The sequence below is a fragment of the Octopus bimaculoides genome, chromosome 8 (assembly GCF_046866305.1).
Source record: "Octopus bimaculoides isolate indiv1 chromosome 8, ASM4686630v1, whole genome shotgun sequence".
NCBI lineage: Eukaryota > Metazoa > Mollusca > Cephalopoda > Octopoda > Octopodidae > Octopus > Octopus bimaculoides.
This window is the reverse complement of record NC_142935.1, coordinates 81051599-81074098: the sequence shown is the minus strand read 5'-3', so window position 1 is coordinate 81074098 and position 22500 is coordinate 81051599.

Below are 22500 nucleotides of genomic sequence, written 5' to 3'. Positions count from 1 at the left end.
GAACAATAATTAGATATATATCAACCAACAATAAGTACCAAATGAATTAATATGAAATACTTATTATATAAAGATAGAAAAATTATTTTAAAAATATCATAATATCAAAATAATAACCATTCAATAATCATCCCTTCATCCATTATAATAACATGTATATTATATACAAAAAACATCTTACATAAATTATCATTGTTTTAAATTATCATTGTTTTAAATACAAGTTGAACAAAGTTTAAGTTTAAAATAATAATGAAGATAAAATTAGTACATATTTAACCGGTGTAATAGTTAAAGCTATACTATTTAAAGCTAAAGACGTTTATTTAATTATAATTAAAGATCAATTGAATAATAGAAAAATACAAATTACAAAAATACAAATACAAAAAATACAAATAGAAAATTATACTCATTTATTGTGCTTTTAATTATTAATTTTTCTATATGTGATAGTGGATTTTCATCGATGAGTTCTTGAAAATTGGTTATTTTCCCTGAAACTATATATATATATATATATATATATATATATATATATATGTGTGTATGTATATATGTATGTATATATTTATGTGTGTGTGTTTGTCCCCACCACCATTGCTTGACAACCGATGTTGGTTCATTTACATCGACATAACTTAGTGGTTCGGCAGAAAAGACTGATAGAAAAAATACCAGGTTTACAAACAATAAGTCCTGAGGTCGATTTCTCTGACAAAAAGACAGTGTTCCAGCATGGCCACAGTCAAATTACTGAAACAAGTAGAAGAGTAAAAGAGTAAAATGTGTGTGAGTGTGTGCATATGTATAGAGATAGAGACATACATATATGTGCATGTATATATACATATATATGCATGTGTGTATGTATGTATGCATGTATGTATGTATGTATGTAGGTAGGTAGGTAGGTAGGTAGGTATGTCATCAACATATCACTCAACATCCATTTTCCTTGCTGGCATATGCGTTTGTATATTTGTGTGTGCGTGCATATGTGTGTGTGCATGTGTATGTGGGCACGTGTGTGTGTGTGTGTGTGTGCGTGTGTGTGTGTGTGAGTGTGAGTGTGTGTGCGTGCGTGTAATCATCATCATCATCATCATTATCATCATCAATTCTCCATTTTCAAGTTCGTTTTTCATCTTGCCATGGTTTGGACAGGCCACCTCTGTCCTAGTCAGTTCTTATTGTATAGCTACTGCCCTCACTGTTTCTGATATCTATAATTTTTGTCATATTTTCTATGGCTGCATGCCCTTGTTGTTGCCAAGCACAATACAAAGTGTTTTATCTGCACTCAGTCACTAGAGAAAATGTCATATTCTCAATGGGAAAGGACCAAAGAGACCTCTTCATCTTGTTTTCTCTGTTCATTTGCTACTCACCCTACAGTGAGTACCAGGTGCATTCCACTATGACACAGAACAAGAAGGGTTGCCTTGTACATTATGGTAGTAAAGAATTCTCTCACTACTGGTTGCTCTTTTTCTTACAAGGTAACCTCAGTTGGGAATACTTCATCATCATCATCATCATCATTATTTAATATCCATTTTCCATGCTAGCATGGGCTGGAAGGTTTGACAGGAGCTGGTAAGGCTGGGGGTTGCACCATACTCCATTGTCCACTCTGGTATGGTTTCTATGTTTGGATGCCCTTCCTAATGCCACTGCACAGAATGTACTCTGAGTGTGTGTGTGTGTGTGTGCATGCGCACACTTATTCAGTCATGTCAAACCTAAGCCCATACAATATATCTATCTGTCTTCTTACCAGGAATTCTCCTGTATCCCATTTCTTAATATTTTCATCAAACATCTCCCATCCTTCTTTAGAACTGCAAGCCCTGGATCTCCTTCCTCATCTTAGGAGTTTTCTGAAGAAATTAATCTACAGTATACAAAATAAACTCCATTAATAGCACTCTGCCTTTTTTCTTTCATAACTGTATCACTTCATTTACATTGATAACATTCTTAACAAACATATGAATATCACAACTAAGTTTGTTTTGATCTGTCTCTTTAGAAAAGATAATGTAAAGCTGTCCATTGCCCACTTCTTGAAACAACAAAAAAATATGGTAAATTATATCCCTAAATTAAATCCCTAAATATGCTACCGTATTTCATATATAAGTGGCATGTACTTCTACCATAGATTTTATGGAAAACTCTTGAATCTATTTTATTGGTTTGGCCCTTCATGTCATTTGTTTTTCACCTTGGTTTAATGGATTTGCCTTGAGCAGTGCCTCTTAGCCAGAACAGTGTTTTGCCTTTGGGTCACTGTAACCTCACAAATGTGTGCTGTAGGGGTGCTCAGCATTTAGAGGGTGGTTGTTGCAATTTTTTTTATCTTAGACTAGGTACAATTCCTATATTTTACACATATTTGCTAAGATTAGAATACGAAATGTACATTGCATTATCAGTGAGAAGACATGACTACCAGTGTGCCAAGGTCCTATATAATTTTCTTATATAAGTCCTCCCTTTTTAAACTATTTCTCCTAAAATTCTAACATAGGACCACTAATTCATACAGATATCTGTTAAAATAATCTGCTTCCTCCTCCTCACCAAGATATGTGAAGATGATGTTTGTAAGACGGCATTCAATGAAAAGAGGTGCTGGGTTAATAAAAGGTTCTAGAGGAAAGTGCTGTCTATAAATTTTGTTCTTCAGCACAGAGGATATTGATGCAGTTGATGTTTGTTTGAACAACTGTTATGGGCTGGTATCTACATTAAGTACATACACAATGCACTTCACTCTATTTATAATGTTGATACCAGTGCAATGGTACAAAACCATTACTAAGACTTCAACAGCTTACCCAAAAAGAAAGATAAGCATATTGTGAAACATAGGGACACCAAGGCCTGTACATCTTGTATATTTTCTTCAGACACATTAAATGATATTGAATATTTTACTATTATGTTTCCTAAGCTGTACTATTTAGCTTCAACTTCATTGGGAAAGTTCAACTGTAATCAAATGAAATTAAATCAGTCTTAGAAATAATGAAAATTTCCTTCAACACTTCATGAAATGAATATAACACCATGTTGTTGGTTACTAATAATATGCTTGACATTATTTTCTGTGTCAAAAATGGTAAATGTTTTGGTTATTAACATTGCAATGCCAAATGTTGGAAGAAAAAAAGTTGAGAAGCTAACAAATGACATATTTCTAAGAGTTTGATCTGGGGTCTTATCATGCACAGGAATTCTAAGACTGGTGAGATCTAAGTGGTTAGTGTTCTTCTTAAATATTCAGAAAGAACTGTGATCAGACAGGAAGAGGCTACCAGCAGGAAGATGTTTTGTGAAGAAAGAAAATAATGTCTAGAGTGGGTCATGTCAGTTAGGAGGGAAGGCAGTGCCTATGACCCACTATAGAGTCTCCAAGATAGGTTGGAGGGAAGGAAGTGAAGTCTTTTCAAACAGGAAGCCTGACCTGAATATATGCAGCTGAGTGGACCCTGCTACGGTCAGCCAAAGTGCCAGACAGTGGTATTAAAGTGAGCAATGGGTTAAGCCTACTACTTTAGTAGATCATGATGGAATTTGAACTCAAAATGCAAAGAACTGGAACAAATACCACAAGGTACCTGGTCCAATGTTTTCACAGTGCTGTTAATCTACTGTCCTGGTTTGGTACCTGAAAAGATGGAAGACAGGGTTTGTTGGTAGGTTTAGGTATTGGAGGCCCAGTCAGCTCAACGACCACTGTAGTAGTAGTAGTAGTAGTAGTAGTAGTAGTGGTGGTGGTGGTGGTGGTGGTGGTGGTGGTGGTGGTTGTAGTAGTGGTAGTAGTAGTAGTAGTAGTAGAGTAGGGAGTGTCGGTGAACAACTTCATGATGAGTCAGCTCGCTTTTTACTTGATGATGTCTATGAGTGTGTACATGTATGAGTGTTGCATGTGCATGTGTGTGTGTGTGTGTGTGTGTGTGTGTGTGTGTGTTTAGTAGTGTGTTGTGTTGAGTTGTATGTGTGTGCATGTGTATGTGTGTATGTGTGTGTGTGCGTGCATGCATGTATGCATGCTGTAGAGTTGTACTATCTTCAATGTGTGGGTAGCATGTATTGCTTATCTATGATTTATTGTCAAAGTCAATAACCTGGTGAGAGGTGGACTTCATGAGTAAACTTCTCTTAGACATGCTACAAGTAGGGGATATTATAATTTTCAGAGAGCACGCATCCAATTAAGAATTATGAGTGATTTTCATTTCATTTCATATACAAGCAGTAGAAATTAATGAGACAGTGGTGACATAAATTTTACAATTTACCATATCTTTTTCTGCGACTCACTACTCCAAGATTAAATATATCTGATTCCAGATACTTTGTCATTAGGATGCAATATATTAGAATTCTAACTGAAAAGGAATTTTCATTTCAACTTTATATATCCAATTTCAGATATGCACACCACAGCAGGCTATCAAACAGGTAGAATATAGAAAAGATGATAGCAGGAAGCTGGTTAGGTTTACTTTGCTTGTCTTTCATATCTCTGAACAGTGATAAATGATGTCAAAGCAGTCAACCTAGATTATTGCTTCTCTATATTCTAGTTTTAAGTCTCCAGAAGAATTCCAGGATTGCTGTCTTTTCAAACAGCCAACAGAATATTCTCCATAGTTTGAAGTGAACATTTTCTCTACACTGACAAAGTTTTTTTCTCAACCCCAGCCTCTTTATCTTCCCAAACATGTATATAGATATATGTAACTTATGCATATGCATGTATAGGGAAACATTAAATATATCTACACATATATGAAGATATACAATTTATGTAGATACATGCATAGAATAAAATGCATTGTATATGCATACATATAGAAATCATATCATTCATGCACAGACATTTATAGGGAAAAAACATGCATTTTATATAGACAGATTTAGAAAGCTATGTATAATTTATGTTTGTTGATATAAAGAAAAATATATATTATGTGATCACATACACATGTATAAACATAGGGAGAGATATTGTTCATATTATTGAAAGGGTGACAAAATATCAAGGTGTGATATATGTGTTCATAACAATACACACGAACACACACACACACATGGCTGTGAGTATGTGTGTGTATATGTAATAAATAAATGGATCTTGTTCAAAATGTCTGGTCTCAAGTTTTCAGTTGCTCAGTCAACTGAACAATGAAGCTCATTGAATTCTGAAGCAGAGTCAGTTGAAAAAAGCATAAGAAGGCTGGACCTTTGAATTACTGGCACAGTTCTTTCAGTAGGATCCCACATAATTTCTTCTTACAAGGAATGGGTTGACCCAAGGCTATAGAAAATGATACCTGCTCAAGTTGTTATGCAACAGAATCAAACATAGGACCTCAAAGCTGTGAGACAAACTTCTTGACTATTCAGCCATACTGTGCCTACACACACACACACACACATGAGTGTGTGCATGTGTTTTATGTGGGTGTATATGTTTGTGTATACATATACACAAGGCAAGAGAAGCCAGAGAATTTCAGGGAGCTATTACTTCTTATGGCAACGAAAAAATTCTATCTCTGAATGGAAAATAGATATTAATGTTCTGGGATTCAGAGTTTGATGTTGTATGATAGTGAAATATGGGCTTTGAAAGTAGTAATATATGGGAGTATTCTGCTGAATTACGGGTGCATATATGGTGCCACCTCCTATGAACAGAATAGATCCGCAGAAGCCTTCATTCCCAACAGACCACCAGTGCTTGACCTATGGCAGAACCTTCCGAGCACATATCAGCCTCATTCGTCACAAGTGGCTGCACCATGACCCATCTTCTTCTCCCATGTGATGCCCTGGTCGTCGGCGACAACACCAGATGAACATTATTATTATTATTATTGTGTAAGGTACCAAGGTAACAGAATCATTGACCTGGAGGAGCATTTTCTGTAAAGATGGTACGAATGTTGATCACAGGGGTGTATATATGATAAGATATGTTACTAAAAACATTGTTGGAGCTGGTTTAACATGTCAAAAGGAAGATAGGACAAGTGGTGTGAGTTGAATGCATGATGTTGAATGTCACAAAGGAGGCAACCCAGGATTGCAATGATTGGTAAGATGCTTTTCTTATGTAAATCCAATCAACTTAGTTATGCAAAGTGTAGCAAGCACTCCTTGTTATATTCTTAGCATCCCAGTGATTTAAACCATACAATACAAATTATATATTTTCGTTCAGGTTGACTTAAAGTTATGATCGAAGGAACTCACCTATGATACCTGTCACACAATGAGACTGAACTGCAAACTATGTAGAAGTGAAACAAACTTGTTGACCCACATGACCATTTCCTCAGGTTCAATAGAACAATATATTGAAAATTAATTAAAATCAACTTTAGAAGACAAACAATAATGATTAAGCTAATGATATTACCTCTTTGTGGTCATTTAACCTGCTAGAAACAGTAAGTAAATCTTCCTGACATTAAGCTCTACTGTCTTATAAAGAAAAGGGTAAATGTGAAAACAAAAAAAAAAGATAAAAATTATGGGAGGGATGGTGATGGCTGGTATGACTTTAACCACAGGTCTACTTAGTCAGGGTCAACCTTGGGTTAGACAACAACAACAACAACATGGAGTGATCAATATATATGTACAGTTGGTAATGGTGCATAATGTAAAGAGGTGTTGATCAAAGTTTCTGTAACCCTTACAGTTTGATGTTTCATTGAAGATATTGATCCAATCAATGGAAGATTGCTTACATGTTGACATCACTATATATCGAAGAACTTAACCAATTTCTGTGTGATTGATTAAATTTGGTTCACAGATTTGCTCAATGAATCTTGATCTGTGTGTATAATTGATTAAATGTTCCAGTTTAACTTGAGTAAAAGACAGAATGTATATGAAGCAGTTGTGTATCAAAGGCAGAGAACAGATAGCTGGGTTGATAGAGACACATCACTAGTTTCCCTATTAACATAACACTATGGTGAGATAGTAAAATAGATATACTGGTTACACTGATATCTTTCTCAAAGGTGATATCTTCAAACAACCATTGAAATATTGCACACCTGTAATACCTAAATTACTCTACAATTATCAGCTAGGTTTTTAAAACTATAATAATACTTCCTCCTCCTCTTCCTTGCTTTAAAGTCTGCTATTCCATGCTTACCTGGGTCAGACATAATTTGCTGAGGCAGATTTTCTTTGGCCAGATACCTGTCATATCACCATCCTCACCTGTTTTGAAACAAATTAATATTTCCCCATGGCCAGATGTGTTATACTATATAAGGGGATAAGGGGTTAAAGTGAAAGGCAAAGGGAACAAGCTTCTGGCTCTTCCTCCAATTTCATTAGTAATCTTTCATGTCTTATTTCCTTTAATTATATAATTGATAGAGGAGTGAATAAGGTTGAGGAAGAGGTGCAGTACAATCCTATCTTTAACATATAGGTGAATAAAGAAAAGATTAGATGAAACTAGGTTATAGAAGGGTCAAAAGTAATGCTATGGGATTAGTGAGTTGACACTCACTAATCCCATAGCATTACTTTTGACCCTTCTATAACCTAGTTTCATCTAATCTTTCCTTTATTCACAGAAGATGCAGGCCTAAACAAAGTTATATATGGGTGGATAGAGTAGTATGTGGAAGAGAAATGATGACAAGGAACCAGAGCATATCCTCAAAGTAACATATCCAAGAGAGTATGGTGAAAAGAGAGTCAATAAAGGAGGACAGGTGAACATTGCCAGAATATGCTCTCTCCTCATTTCGATATGATTTTTTGGGGAAAGAGCAAGGAAGGGTAGCAGGATATAATGGTGGAGGAATGGGAAAGGAAATATTTAACATGCACAAATCAAGTACTTATCTCTTGCAGGGCACAGTGAGTAGAAGAGATGGTACGAAGATGAGAAGGTACAGAATAGACACAGCGATTAGGAGAAAAGATGATGCAAAGACAATCCGAACACAGACATATATATCTGAAAAGTTTAAAATCTCATGAAATATGACCAAATGAGGTTTATTTTCTAAAATAGTCCCTCTTGCTGTCAACACACTTCTTCCATTGATGTTGCAGTGCTTGGATCTCAAGCTTTCATCATGTTGGTCAAAAAGGTCATCAGTACCAGATATGACATCATCAAATCTGTGATACTGATTCCTAGTCAAGTGTTCTTTTTTTTTAATTTTGGAGAACAAATTGATAGTCAGATGGAGCCAAATGAGAAGAAAAAAGATGGGGATCAATCATTTCAAAGCCACAGTCATGCACACTAGCCATTGTAAGCAAGGATTCGCATGCTGAAGCATTGTACTGATGAAACAAGACTCCTTTCATCAATTTTCTTGGGCGTTTGGTCTTGATAGCCTCTTGTAACTGCCTCAGCAAGGTGTCATAGTACTCTCTATTGATGGTGTGGCCATTTTGAAGATAGTCAATAAAGACGGTGCCTTTTGCATCCCAAAAAACTGGCCATAACCATCCGTACCTATGAAATGACATTGACCTTCTTTGGAGCAAATGAGAAGGAGTGTTTCCACAGTATGGATTGTCACTTTTTCTCTAGTTCAAAGCAATGAACCTAACACTCGTCTCTTTCTCTGTGTGTGTATGTGTGTGCATGTGTGTATTTGTGTGTGTATACATGCATGTATATACAAACACACACACACACACACATATATATATATATATATATATATATATATATATATATATATTTATATATATACACTCACACACACACACACATACCTATATACATATATACATATCATCATCATCATCATCGTTTAACGTCTGCTTTCCATGCTGGCATGGGTTGGACGGTTTGACTGAGGACTGGCAAGCCAGGAGGCTATACCAAGCTCCAATCTGATCTGGCAAGGTTTCTACAACTGGATACCTTCCTAACACCAACCACTCCGAGAGGTAGTGGGTGCTATTTATGTGCCACTGGCACAAGGGCCAACCAAGTGGAACTGGCACCAAGCATGCTCAAATAGTGCTTTTTACATGCCACCGGCAGGGGAGCCAATCAGGCAGTACTGTTATCAGCCACGACTATGATTTCACTTGACTCAGCAGGTCTTCACAGCATATTGTCCGATAATTGAAGGGTACTTTTAAATGGGCCACTTATGCAACACTGGCATCAGCCACAGCTATGATCTTACTTGACTTGCTGGGTCTTCTCAATCACAACATATTTCCAAAGGTCTCGGTCACTTGTCATTGCCTCTGTGAAGCCCAAAGTTTGAAGGTTGTACTTTACTACCTCATCCCATGTCTTCCTGGGTCTACCTCTTTCACAGGTTCCTTTCACTGTTAGGATGTGACACTTCTTCACACAGCTGTCCTCATCGATATGCAATACATGACCATACCAGTGCAGTCGTCACTCTTTCACACCACACCTGATGTTTCTTATGCCTAACTTTTCTTTCAAGGCACTTACACTTTGTTTTGTATGCACACTGACATTACATATCCAATGGAGTACACTAGCTTCATTTCTTTCAAGCCTACGCTTGTCTTCAGCAGTCACAGCTCATGTTTTACTGCTGTGTAGTATGGCTGTTCGCACACATGCATCATACAGTCTACCTTTCACTCTGAGTGAGAGTCACTTTGTTACCAGCAGAGGTAGAAGTTCTCTGAACTTTGCCCAGGCTATTCTTATTCTAGCAGCTATGCTCTCAGAGCATCCTCCCCAGCTACTGACTTGATCATCTAGGTAACAGAAGCTATCAACTACTTCTAGTTTTTCTCTCTGGCATGTGATGGAATCTGTTTTCTGTACATCTTCAGTGTTTATTGCCCCTGTGCATCTTCCACACGCAAAAACTATCTTCCTAGTTAACCTGCCTTTGATATTGCTGCACCTCTTAAGTGTCCATAGTTTACACCAGGTACATCTTATGGAGTTTCTACCTATGCCTTTTCTACAGATCGAGCAGGGCCATTCTACCTGAAGGGGTTTGTGATTTGTCTGCCTTCGTATATATATATATATATATATATAGGCGCAGGAGTGGCTATGTGGTACGTAACTTGCTTACCAACAACATGGTTCCAGGTTCAGTCCCACTGCATGGCACCTTGGGCATGTGTCTTCTACTATAGCCTCGGGCCGACCAAAGCCTTGTGAGTGGATTTGGCAGACAGAAACTGAAAGAAGCCCGTCGTATATATGTATATGTATATATATGTGTGTGTGTGTTTGTGTGTGTGCGTTTGTGTGTTTGTGTGTGTGCGTTTGTGTGTGTGTGTTTGTCCCATCAACATCGCTTGACAAACCAATGCGGGTGTGTTTACATCCCTGTAACTTAGCGGTTTGGCAAAAGAGACCGATAGAATAAGTACTAGGCTTACAAAGAAAAGGTCCTGGGGTCGATTTGCTCAACTAAAGGCGGTACTCCAGCATGGCCGCAGTCAAATGACTGAAACAAGTAAAAGAGTAAAAAGAGTATATGAGGTCTGATCAATAAGTATCCACACTGTTACCATAGTAATGAAGCTAAAGCACGCAGAGTGAAGCTGGTTGGCAAAGATTAACCTTAAGCTCTACTGTGCATTCGCACTAAGTTTTAATATTCCAGCTCACTTCGTCTCTCTGGTGTGTAGTGCGTGATCATCGCATTGACCATGATAGAAAAAGTTGTCCTGGCAATACCTGCTCAGAGGCCTACGCAAAGTTGCAGAAAGTGTATGGAGAGGAGTGTATGAGCCGAACACAAGTGTTTGAGTAGTTCAGACATTTCCAAGATGGCAGATGGCCGATACTGACAAACATTCTGGGAGACCCGCAACCAACAGAACTGAGAAAAGTATTGCAGATGTTTGTGCAGCAGTGATGGCATGAGGCCAACATATGCAAAAACAAGATCCTTACAGAGAGAAAAAAATTCTTATGAGATGACAGACAAAGATTACAAACCACCTGAATACACATCTCAAAAGTAGTGGAAACTCCCACCCGCAAAGAACATTGTTGGAAACTGAGGAAAGTCTGCATCAATCCCATAAAAAAGAGAAAGTAGACTAGGAGGCCTGTGTTATAGAAAATATTAAGTCAAATTTTAAAGCATTTTTTTAACTTTGACAAAGAAACAGCCTCAGTATGCTACAAAATAGGGTCTCTCTTCTAAAAGGATGGTTCCCTCAGGGAAAACCCAATAAGGATAAGTGAAATACTGAACAAACAGTTCCAAGGTGTGTTCACTACTCCTTTGAGGCACAGGCAAGTGAACAAATCAGCAGATTTCTTTGCCGCTTCACCTTTAACCAAAGAGGCGATAATATTTGAATGCATTGACATTAAAGAAGATGTAATATTGACCATAAATGAGGTAGATGCAAACTCAGCTGCTAGTCCTGATGGATTCCCAGCAACCCTTCTCAAATTATGCAAATGAGTCCTTGCAAAACCATTGCAGCTTCTTTTTCAGAGCTTCGTTGCAAGTGGTTGGCTCCTAGGAAAATTGAAGGAAGGGATTATATGCTCTATACATAAGGGAGGAAGCAGAGCAGATGCTAAAAATTATAGGCCTATCTCTCTGTCCTCACAGATCAGCAAAGTCATGGAATGAATAGTCCACAGGAAATTAATTGCATTTCTTGAAGTGAATGATTTGCTGACTGACACCTAGTACAGTTTCCAGCCAGGTGGAGGCTGCCTGACACAGCTCTTACAACACTATGACTGTTAAAGCAGCTGCTCAACAACTCAAATGTGGACGTGATATATTTTGTCTTTGCAAAAGCCTTTGATAAGGTCAACCACAGTATTATATGTCACAAGCTGCATGATCTCAGCATAGTTGGAATACTGGGAGAGTGGCTACATGACTTTCTAAATGATAAAAGTCAGGAAGAAGTGGCAATGAAGTCACCTCAAAGGAAGTAAAAATAGTAAGTAGTGTTCCACAGGGCACTGTCTTAGGTCTACTACTAATCATAGTGGCCCTCTCGGAGATACCCTCAGCTACTCAGATAGCCACCCTTGTTATCCACATAGATGACACTAAAGTATCTCAGAGGATACAAAACCCTGGAAATATGGTACATCTGCAATGAGAGTTGCATGCAATATACAGGTGGGATGATGACAATAACATGCAATTTAATGCTGAAAAATCCCAAGCCTTGTGCTACTAGTGCACACAAAGCTAAATGAAATGCGAACAGTATACACTGGCCCAGGAGGAATTGCAATCCCTGATTCAAAATCAGTGCATGGATGCAACATTCCAGGTGCATATTATTAATTTGGCAATAAAATGCAGATGGCTAGCCGGTTGAATTCTCTGAACTTTCAGAATGTGAGAACAGGAAACCATAATGGTCCTTTGGAGGACATATGTCCTTAGCCACTTAGCCTACTGCTCCCAAGTGTGGTCACCATACTATAAAATTAATGGTGGAACTTGGAGCAACTCAGTGAAGTTATACAAAGAAAACAGTCTCAATGCAATGTGTCAACTACAGGGAAAGGCTAAAAAGGTTAAGACTCTTCTCCCTAAAATGAAGGCCGGAAAGATGTACAGGGATATACATCAGGAAGCTTGTACCAAACTTTGACATTGTAAGTTACACAAACAGTGGAATGGAGTGCTGCTGCATAGTGTCAAGGATCCGAACATTGCCATCAAAATGCAGGACTAGATACTGCAACAACTTGGGTTTCAAGGGCCCACAGCTCTTCAATATCCTTCCAAAATGCCTGAGAGACCTGCATGATGGATGTAGGCATCTTTAAAACAAAACTGGATCTCTTCCTTTCAAGGGCTCCATGTGAGTCTACCTCATGGTAGGAAACACACAATATCAGTAGCTTCAAACTCTCCGATTCACTAAATACCAGATATCAGAGGAAGTTTCAAATAAGGAAGATGTAGCAACACCAAAAATACTTTATCATCATCATTAACATCATTGTCAACATCAATTTATGAGTGATTTCTGAAATAATGATGGACCCTTCATGTGCTTGTCTGACTTGGTAGAACCAGCAGCCAAAATACCCACAAATTTACATTCTGCCAGCTTAAAAAGAAAATCCCATATTATATATTGCATGTTCAAAAAGACAGTTGGCCATGGTTGGAAGTCCTTTGATCATGGCTTTCTCATTCCAGTTTTGTAAGTCCAGAAACCACACAATGATTCCACCACTGATTCATAAGCAGTTGTGGTTTTCAAGTAGAGAAGAGAAATGAAGCTAGGGTTATCGAAATGTGTAGCAATATATACCCACATGACATAGATGTAATTGGACATCAAATAACATTTGATATACTACATTAAGTGTAGTTATCGGTCTAGGAGTTTGAGTGAAGATATTAGAATATAAGATGACTAGAGAGACAACAATAAGGCTTTTGGTAAAATTATTGCAATAAATCAGTGAGTTGGATTATTAGAATTTAACACTGGCTACATTTATCAGAATACAACTTTGGTTTACACTATTATATGGCACTGGCTTAACTTATTACAGACACAACATTGATTCCTGTTATTGGAAAAGTAACATAGGATTACAGCAGCAGAATATTTCTAAGGAGTTAATATGGTGAAATTAAGTTACTGGAATATAAAGCTTTATGAAGATATCAAGACATGGCATTAGGTCAAATTATTAGATGAATGAATGGAGGCAATGTAGGGTAGAGAGCAGTCTTCAGACTTATGGAAGATTACTTCATCTAAAGGTGGGAGTAAGGGGGGGGGGGGAATGAAGATGTCCACTTGGACCTGTTGTTGTATCAGAAGGTGACAGACAGTGATAAAACGAAGTGCGGACATACAGTAAGAAATGTCACTGAATATGTTATGTGAAAGTGATAGTAAAACAATAATGATGTTGGTGATGGTGGTGGAGGTGATGATGATGACAACGACGACAATGACGATGATGATGATGATGGTTGTGGTGAGGATGATGGTGGTGGGTGTTGGAAGTGGTACTAACAGCAGTGATGATGATGATGATGATGATGATGATGTTGATGATGACACTAACAGTAAATCAAGTCATTAAACTAACTGCAACACTGGGTCATATTATGGGAATATAACTTTTTGATGAAACTATCAAATGGATTTCATGTGTGGATTTTGTCGCATTCCTTTACATAATTGGAAGAAATATCAACACTTGAAATATTTTCCAGTATATACATATGGGGCCAATATAATAACCACTCTACCTTATTTTAGCCATTAATGTTTCACTGATGTTTTCTAGTACATGGGGGAGCAATATTTCAATGTATTTCTCACTTGACTTTGTTGTAGCCATCTATGTTGCAGTGATATTTTGTTGCTAGATAACTCTGTGAGTGTGCGCATGCACACGCATGTGTGTGTGTGTGTGTGTGTGAGCACATCTGTGCACACATGTGTATAAATATATTTCTGTTAGATTTTACATTCAGTTACATTTTTATTGTTTTAACTGGTTTCAGTCAATAGACTGTGATATCATGTTGGAACACAACCTACAAGGGATTTAGTTATTCATAATCAACCAACACTAGTTATCGTTTTTGTCTAGTATTTTATTTTATAGAACTTTGATTGATGAACCACTAAGTTACAGGGCATAAAGGGACACTACAAAAACTACACAGCTTCATTAGTATGTAAACATAAAGGGGTACATAGATACACAGACAAACACCCATGCACAGTATAACAAATATACATCTCTACCTCTCTCACACAAAATACACATTTCTCTCTTTCTCTCTCTCGCTCTCTCACACACACACTCACGTGCACACACACACACACACACACACACTCACGTGCACACACACACACTCACGTGCACACACACACACACACACTCACGTGCACACACACACACACACACACACACACACACACACAAGACATGGGGGAAAAAACTCCTTCATTTTGCATGGCTATTAGTATGCTGTTAATGAAGTAAAACTGATGGAGGCAATGACTTCATGTAGATAACGTTTTGTTTTATTTCTTTTGGTTACCATCAATGTTTGTATGGAGACACAACATGCATTTTTTATAGAAATGTTTATCAAGACTGGTTAATGAAGATTTTTGTTCAGTATATACAGGTATCTATATAGGTTCGGGTGTAGCTGTGTGGTAAGAAGCTTACTTCCCAACCACATGGTTTTGGATTCAGTCCCACTCTATGGCTCCTTAGGCAAGTGTCTTCTATTATAACCTTGGGCTGACCAAAGCCTTGTAAGTGGATTTGGTTAATGAAAACTGAAAGAGGCCCAGTATATATGTATTTAAGAAAGCCTTTGACAGCATCCTCCAGTCCCTTATCTAGTGGTCAATGCAGAAACTAGGGACAGACAAGTGGTTGATGAGAGCTGTACAAACCATGTATAGAGATGCTGTCAGTAAGATAAGGGTTAGCGATGAGTATAGCAGAGAATTCCAGATAGAAGTAGGGGTTCACCAAAGATCAGTGCTCAGCCCCCTCTTGTTCATCATAGTCCTCCAGGCAATTACAGAGGAATTTAAAACAGGCTTCCCCTGGGAGCTCCTCTATGCTGATGACCTTGCTCTTATTGCTGAATCCCTACCAGAACTAGAGAAGAAGTTTCAGGTATGGAAGTAAGGTTTAGAATCAAAGGGCCTTAGAGTTAACCAAGCAAAAACCAAAGTCTTAGTAAGTAGGAAGGCAGACAAATCACAAATCCCTTCAGGTAGATGGCCCTACTCAGTCTGTAGAAAAGGCATAGATAGAAACTCCATAAGTTGCATCTGGTGTAAGCTTTGGTCATATAAAAGGTGCAACAATATCAGAGGAATGGTACTTATGCCGGTGGCACATAAAAGCACCCATTAAACTCTCAGAGTGGTTGTCATTAGAAAGGGCATCCAGCTGTAGAAAACCATGCCAAATCAGACTGGAGTCTGGTGCAGACTTCAGCCCTGGTCAAACCGTCCAACCCATGCCAACATAGACAACAGACGTTAAATGATGATGATTATGATGATGATGATGTGGAGGAGGGGGGTGTTTGGGTGTGGTGTGTGTGTGTGTGTGTGCCTTCATGTCTGTGTTTGTCCCCCACCACCAATTGACAACTGGTGTTGGTGTGTTTATGTCTCTGTAACTTAGTAGTTCAACAAAAGAGACTGATAGAATAATTACCAAGTTTAACATTAAAAAAAATGTACAGGGGTCAATTGATTTGAGTGAAAATTCTGCAAGGCAGTACTCCAGCATGGCCACAGTCTGAAACAAGTAAAAGATAAAAGGTATGTGTGTGTATTTGAAGGGTTTCTTAATGGTTACAGGCCCCCTACAAGATACTAGTTAGCCTGACCACTACAGTAGAAGACACATGTCCAAGGGGCTACTGAACAGTGAGTTTGAACCTGGAACTATGTAGTTCTGAAACAAAGTCTTAACCACACAGCCAAAGCTCTATTTATGTAGAAGAAATTAATTTTAAATAAAGCAAAAGATAAAAACACATCACTTAAACCCCATAATGATAATAAGAAAGCTTTTCTTAGTGATGTTTTGAAGTAGGTGTTTTGTCCACAAATGTCACCTCTCCTTTATTCCCATAATTACTGCCAGCCTAAATATCTGTTTGTTTTCTATAAATTTTCATTATTCCACCAATATTCTAGCTCAATGGTTTATTTTTTACCTGATGGTTTGTTTTGGTAGGATAGCTGCTATTGTTGTTGTTATTTTTGTTTAATGCAAGCTCACTCACACTTAGAAGACACATGATCAAAAGTGATCAATTTTTTAAAATTCTATATACAGTATTATATATCTATCATTATGTTATACCATATCTTTTGAGATGCTAAGACACAATATGAAGATTTCGTTGGTCAGTACTGACTGAGCTAACCTACAATCAAAGGTATTCCAGCTACAAATTAAAGGTAACCTGATCATTATTTTACACACAGTATATCTAGGACTACATGATCCAATGTTTTGTTCTATTTTTAACAGGTGATTTGAGGAGGATTTGACATTATTTTGAGCAGGTTCAGTGATCATACAGGGGTTGCATAATTCAATTACAGATCCAGTTGTAACTCTGTTGGAGTGATATGTGATCCATCATTGGTGTATGATATTGAAGTTCTAAGATAAATCACACCTTCTAGCCTTGACATCATGTGATATGTTGTAAATGAGTGCCACCATCATACAAACAGTATTATTAAATTCCAGTATTTTGTGAAAACATACCTGGCCATTGGAAATAATTACCTTGCTTGGAAAGAGATGAGTGAAGACAGGTAGGACATCTGTCCATTGAAAATTGGCTTCAATAAACTCCATATGATCCATGCAAGGATTAAAAAGTGAACATTAAAATGATGCTGATGATGATTACAAAATACTAATAAAGACAAGTAGATATAGGTTTATATTTTCTGATATTTAGCAGACAAAATAGTCGTAGTGGTGCATATTTGAAATGATTTCAGCTTGCAATACATTAAGAATGGTTAAATGGAACTGTGAGAACACTCACACCCCACCCGACTACTTACAGTTCACATCTGCATATAATTTAATTAAATATTTTCAAAACTTACAGATCATTCACATGAGAGACATATGTATCTTTTAATCAGCTAAAAAATAAACCATTCCTTCTGTACATGCCAGCTATCAACATATACTGAGATTAAAAAGAAAGAAATACAAAAGAAATCGGTAAAAATATCAAAATAAAATATAATAATTCTCTCTGCGAATTAATTAATAAAATTTATACTGAATTCATGTAAACAACTTTACAAGTGTTCTTGTTTGTTGCAAAGGCTGGTAACTCAGTTTAGTCTGTTTGGGATAGTTGACGTGGTTATGACATGGCAGAGTAATGTCATGGTGATATGTACATTTGAAGCTTTATGACTCTGTGTGTGCATGTGCGTGCGTGTGTGTGTGTGTGTGTGTGTGTGTGTATGTGTGTGTGTGTGTGTGTGTGTGTGTGTGTGTCTGTCTTGACTGAGAAAACCTATCATCAAAGATAATCCAATCATGACGATCTATTTGTAAATCTTCAGGGTGTAGTTTGAGAGGTACATGGGTGCTATTTCTAATAGGCTGAGTGACCACATAAAAGCAAAAGTAACTCTTTCCTCGACTCATTCTCATAAAACTGATTTTGTTAAAAACTGATTTAAAACCACAAACAACATATTCAAAGATTTATTTTATGCACAGTCAGTGGTGGGGAGTCATAGACTGACAGAGTTTGCATTCTAATACAAGCAATAATCCATGAGACTTGAGTTATACTAGACAGGACCTTATGCAGGTGTACAACAGGCACACATACAGCAGATGTTAACCACTGCAACAGGAATAATATGTGTTTAATGAGTGCTCTATTCACTTGCATCTGCTTAAATGCATGAAAAATAATTTCATTGTTTTTTATTCTTTCAAAGGCACATGACTCAGTGGTTAGAGCATTGGGGCTTACAATTGTGATGCTGTGAGTTCAGTTCCTGGACCAGGCTGTGTGTTGTGTTCTTGAGCAAGACACTTCATTTCATGTTGCTCCAGTTCACTCAGTTGTAGAAACGAGTTGCAACGTCACTAGTGCCAAGTTGTATCAGATTTTGCCTTACTCTTGGACAACATCAATAGCATGGAAAGGGGAGGTTGGTATGCATGGATGACAGCCACTGCCATTACTACTACTACTACTAGTATGCTTCACGTTGACACACCTGGAAGAGAAGCTAATAAATAGAGTTATACCTAAAATGGTAAATGGCAACAGGAAAAAGACAGGTAGGAAAGAGAGGGATGGAGAGAGAGGTAGAGGGGTAGAAAGAGAAGTAAAGAGATAGAGAGAGAAGTAGAAGGATATAGGGGGAAAATGGATGGAGAGAGGGAGGGGGATAGGGGTGAAGTACGTATGTATGCTTCTGTGTGTATGTTAATATGAAGTAATATAACGAAAGTAATAGGAAATTAAATCTACTTCAAGGAGATCAGTTAAGTGTTCATTTCTATTTTATTGAACTGCTTCGGTAAAAGTATGGAAGACTGTTACTAGTTTTGGTTGGACATGATGCATTTAGTAATCCATACTTATTGATCCATTAATCACTGTTAAAACCAATAGTCTAAGACAGATAATACACACACTGTGTGTGTGTGTATGTGTGTGTGTGTGTGTGTGTGTGAGTGTGTGTGTATCTGTGTGTGTGTGTCTGTGTGTCTGTGTGTCTGTATGTATGTATGTCTGCATGTGTATATGTATGTATAATTATTTACAAGGAGTATGGAGTGAGCAACTCATTTTATTACATAAATTTACAACTGTTTCATCAATATTCAATCTCAAAAGTATTGTTGTATTATTATTATATAATATATGCAACTATGGATATTTATGGATTTTCAGAAATATGACCTGTTAAGCAATCTGTCTCAGATTTAAAGTCATATCTGATAGTCTGTACTTGTTTATGAGCTTAATAGACTCTAAGGCTAACGCTCGAATGAAATTAATATATATATACACACACACATGTGTGTGTGTATATATATATATATATATATATATATATATATACACACACACACACATGTATATATATATATGTATGTATGTATGTATGTACCTGTCTATCTATCTGTTTGTCAGAATGTCTGTCTTTCTATGTGTCCATCTATCTATATAGGTGCAGGTGTGGCTGTATGGTAAGAAGTTTTCTTCCCAACTGCATGGCTCTAGGTTCAATCTGGCATCAAATTGAAGAGAGAAATCCAAGAAGATATGTGATGAAGAAGTGAGAGTTAATCTCAAGATGTTGGGCTTCACAGAGGAGTGAAACTGAGTTCTGGAAGTGCTATATCTTCCCCCCACATGTTACATTACATTTTTCATGCACTCTACTCCAAACAACCAAACTACATCTCCTCTTCTTCATGTACTATGCTTCTCTTTCCCTTCCCACTCCTACAGCCCATCCAGTCCTTCCAGCCCTACCTGTATTCATGTGACCTTCCTATTTATGCACCCTGGGCTATCCTCTACAATCCCATTTATATTCTCATCCTCATATCTTGAGAGTGTGCCCTTGCACATTACTACTATTTCTCCCATTCTCTCTCACTTTCACTCTCCCTCTCTCATTCTTGGTCTCACTTATTCTTGCTCCCTCTCCCTTGCTTACTCTCTTTCTTGTTCTCTCTCTCCCCACCTCTCTCTCTCTTTCTTCCTCTGACTGGGGTAACCATGCATCTCCTCTACAGCAAGACCCCTGTTTCTTGTCCATCTGTCATACTCTAACCTCTCATCACCTAGCACAAGACAACCTCCTCCAATGCCCACTCCATTCAAAAGAGCTTTGTCTTGCAAGTTATTTGGTGACCTTGCTACCACAGGTGCCACATAGAAAGCATCCAGTCCATTCTGTAAAGTGGTTTGTCAATAGGAAGGGCATCTAGCCATAAAATACAATACCAAAGGAGATCTTTTCAGTGCTGGTGCCGCATAAAAAGCACCCAGTTTACTCTGTAAAGAGGTTTGTATTAGGAAGGGCATCCAGTTGTAAAACCCATGCCAAAGAAAACTACCTCACACTTTTCTGGAACATTCTCCGATCTCCTTCACTACTTATACTCACCCCACTGTTCTCTGTGGATAGCCTCTCTCTCACTCTCTCTCACTCTGTCTCTCTAATTCTCACCTTTCTTATCCTACTAGGACATTATAAAGGAGATACTAGCCAAGTATCTTCTCTATAATAAAACAGCTATCTCTGTCCCTCCATCATACTCTAGCATCTCACCTAACACACAGTCAGTCTCCTTGATTCCACTCCTCCTCTCAGCTGAGAGGTCTTTGTCTTGCAAGTTACTTGGCAATCTATTGGTGCTGGTACCATGTAAAAAGCACCTATGTTGGTGTCATGTAAAAAGTACCAAGTACATTGTAAATTGATTGGCATTAGGAAGGGAATCCAGCCATAGAAACCATGCCAAAACAAACAATGGGAGTCTGGTGTAATTCTCAGGCTTACCAGCTTCTGCCAAGCTGTTCAACCCATGCTAGCATGGAAAATGGATGTTCAATGATGATGATGATAATGATGGGGATGATATACAAATGCATGTGTATGTATACATGTGTGAATATATATATGTATACATGTATGAGCATATAATATGTATTATGTATGCTAAAACTGTTTCATAGCTTTTTCTTTTCTCATAAAACTTACCAACTACTAAGTGGGGACACTACTATATTATCTGGTTATGGAAACTTACTTGTAAGATCTATTGTGTTGACAGTTGAATAATTTATTGCTCATGTCATTGATAATATTTTGGTTGGTAAATAAAGATAAGACAGAGATAGTATTAGCCTCTTCATTGTCAACCTGTGAAATCTACTACTACTACTACTACTACTACTACTACTACTACTACTACTACTACTACTACTACTACTACTACTACCTTCAGAAAATAAAACTGATTGATTGGCTGTTTATCTGTTTATCAACTCATCTTCTCCCTTAATTGGGGTTCTTGTATCAACTTTTCTTTTCCTTCTAAAACACCTGAATTCAAAATATAAATTTTTTTGTTAACATATTTTTTTACAGATTAGTTTTACTAGAAAATGTTCAATATTGCCTGAAGGAATGGTGTAGCTACATAATAAATTAACAGTAGGTAATATTATGTATTAATGAATAAACGGCCATGCTACAGAAATATAGATAGCATAGACAAAGCTGTCCCTTCATACTTCATATATACATCATTATCATCGTTGTTTAACATCTGCATTCCATGCTAGCATGGGTTGGACGATTTGACTGAGGACTGGTGCAACCAGATGGCTACACCAGGCTCCAACCTGATTTGGCAGAGTTTTTACAGCTGGATGCCCTTCCTAATGCCAACCATATATATATATATATATATATATATATATCATCATCATCATCATCATCATCGTTTAACGTCCGCTTTCCATGCTAGCATGGGTTGGACGATTTGACTGAGGACTGGTGAAACTGGATGGCAACACCAGGTTCCAATCTGATTTGGCAGAGTTTCTACAGCTGGATGCCCTTCCTAACGCCAACCACTCAGAGAGTGTAGTGGGTGCTCTTACGTGTCACCCGCACAAAGGCCAATCAGGCGGTACTGGCAACGGCCATGCTCAAAATGGCGTATTTTATGTGCCACCCGCACAAGAGCCAGTCCAGGGGTACTGGCAACGATCTCACTCGAAAATCCTACGAAGGCCAGTCAGGCAGTACTGGCAATGGCCACGCTCAAAATGGTGTATTTTATGTGCCACCCGCACAAAAGCCAGTCCAGGGGCACTGGCAATGATCTCGCTCGAAAATCCTTACACATGTCACGGGCACAAGTGCCAGAAAGGCGACGCTGGGCACAGGTGCTATCCCGATTTCGCT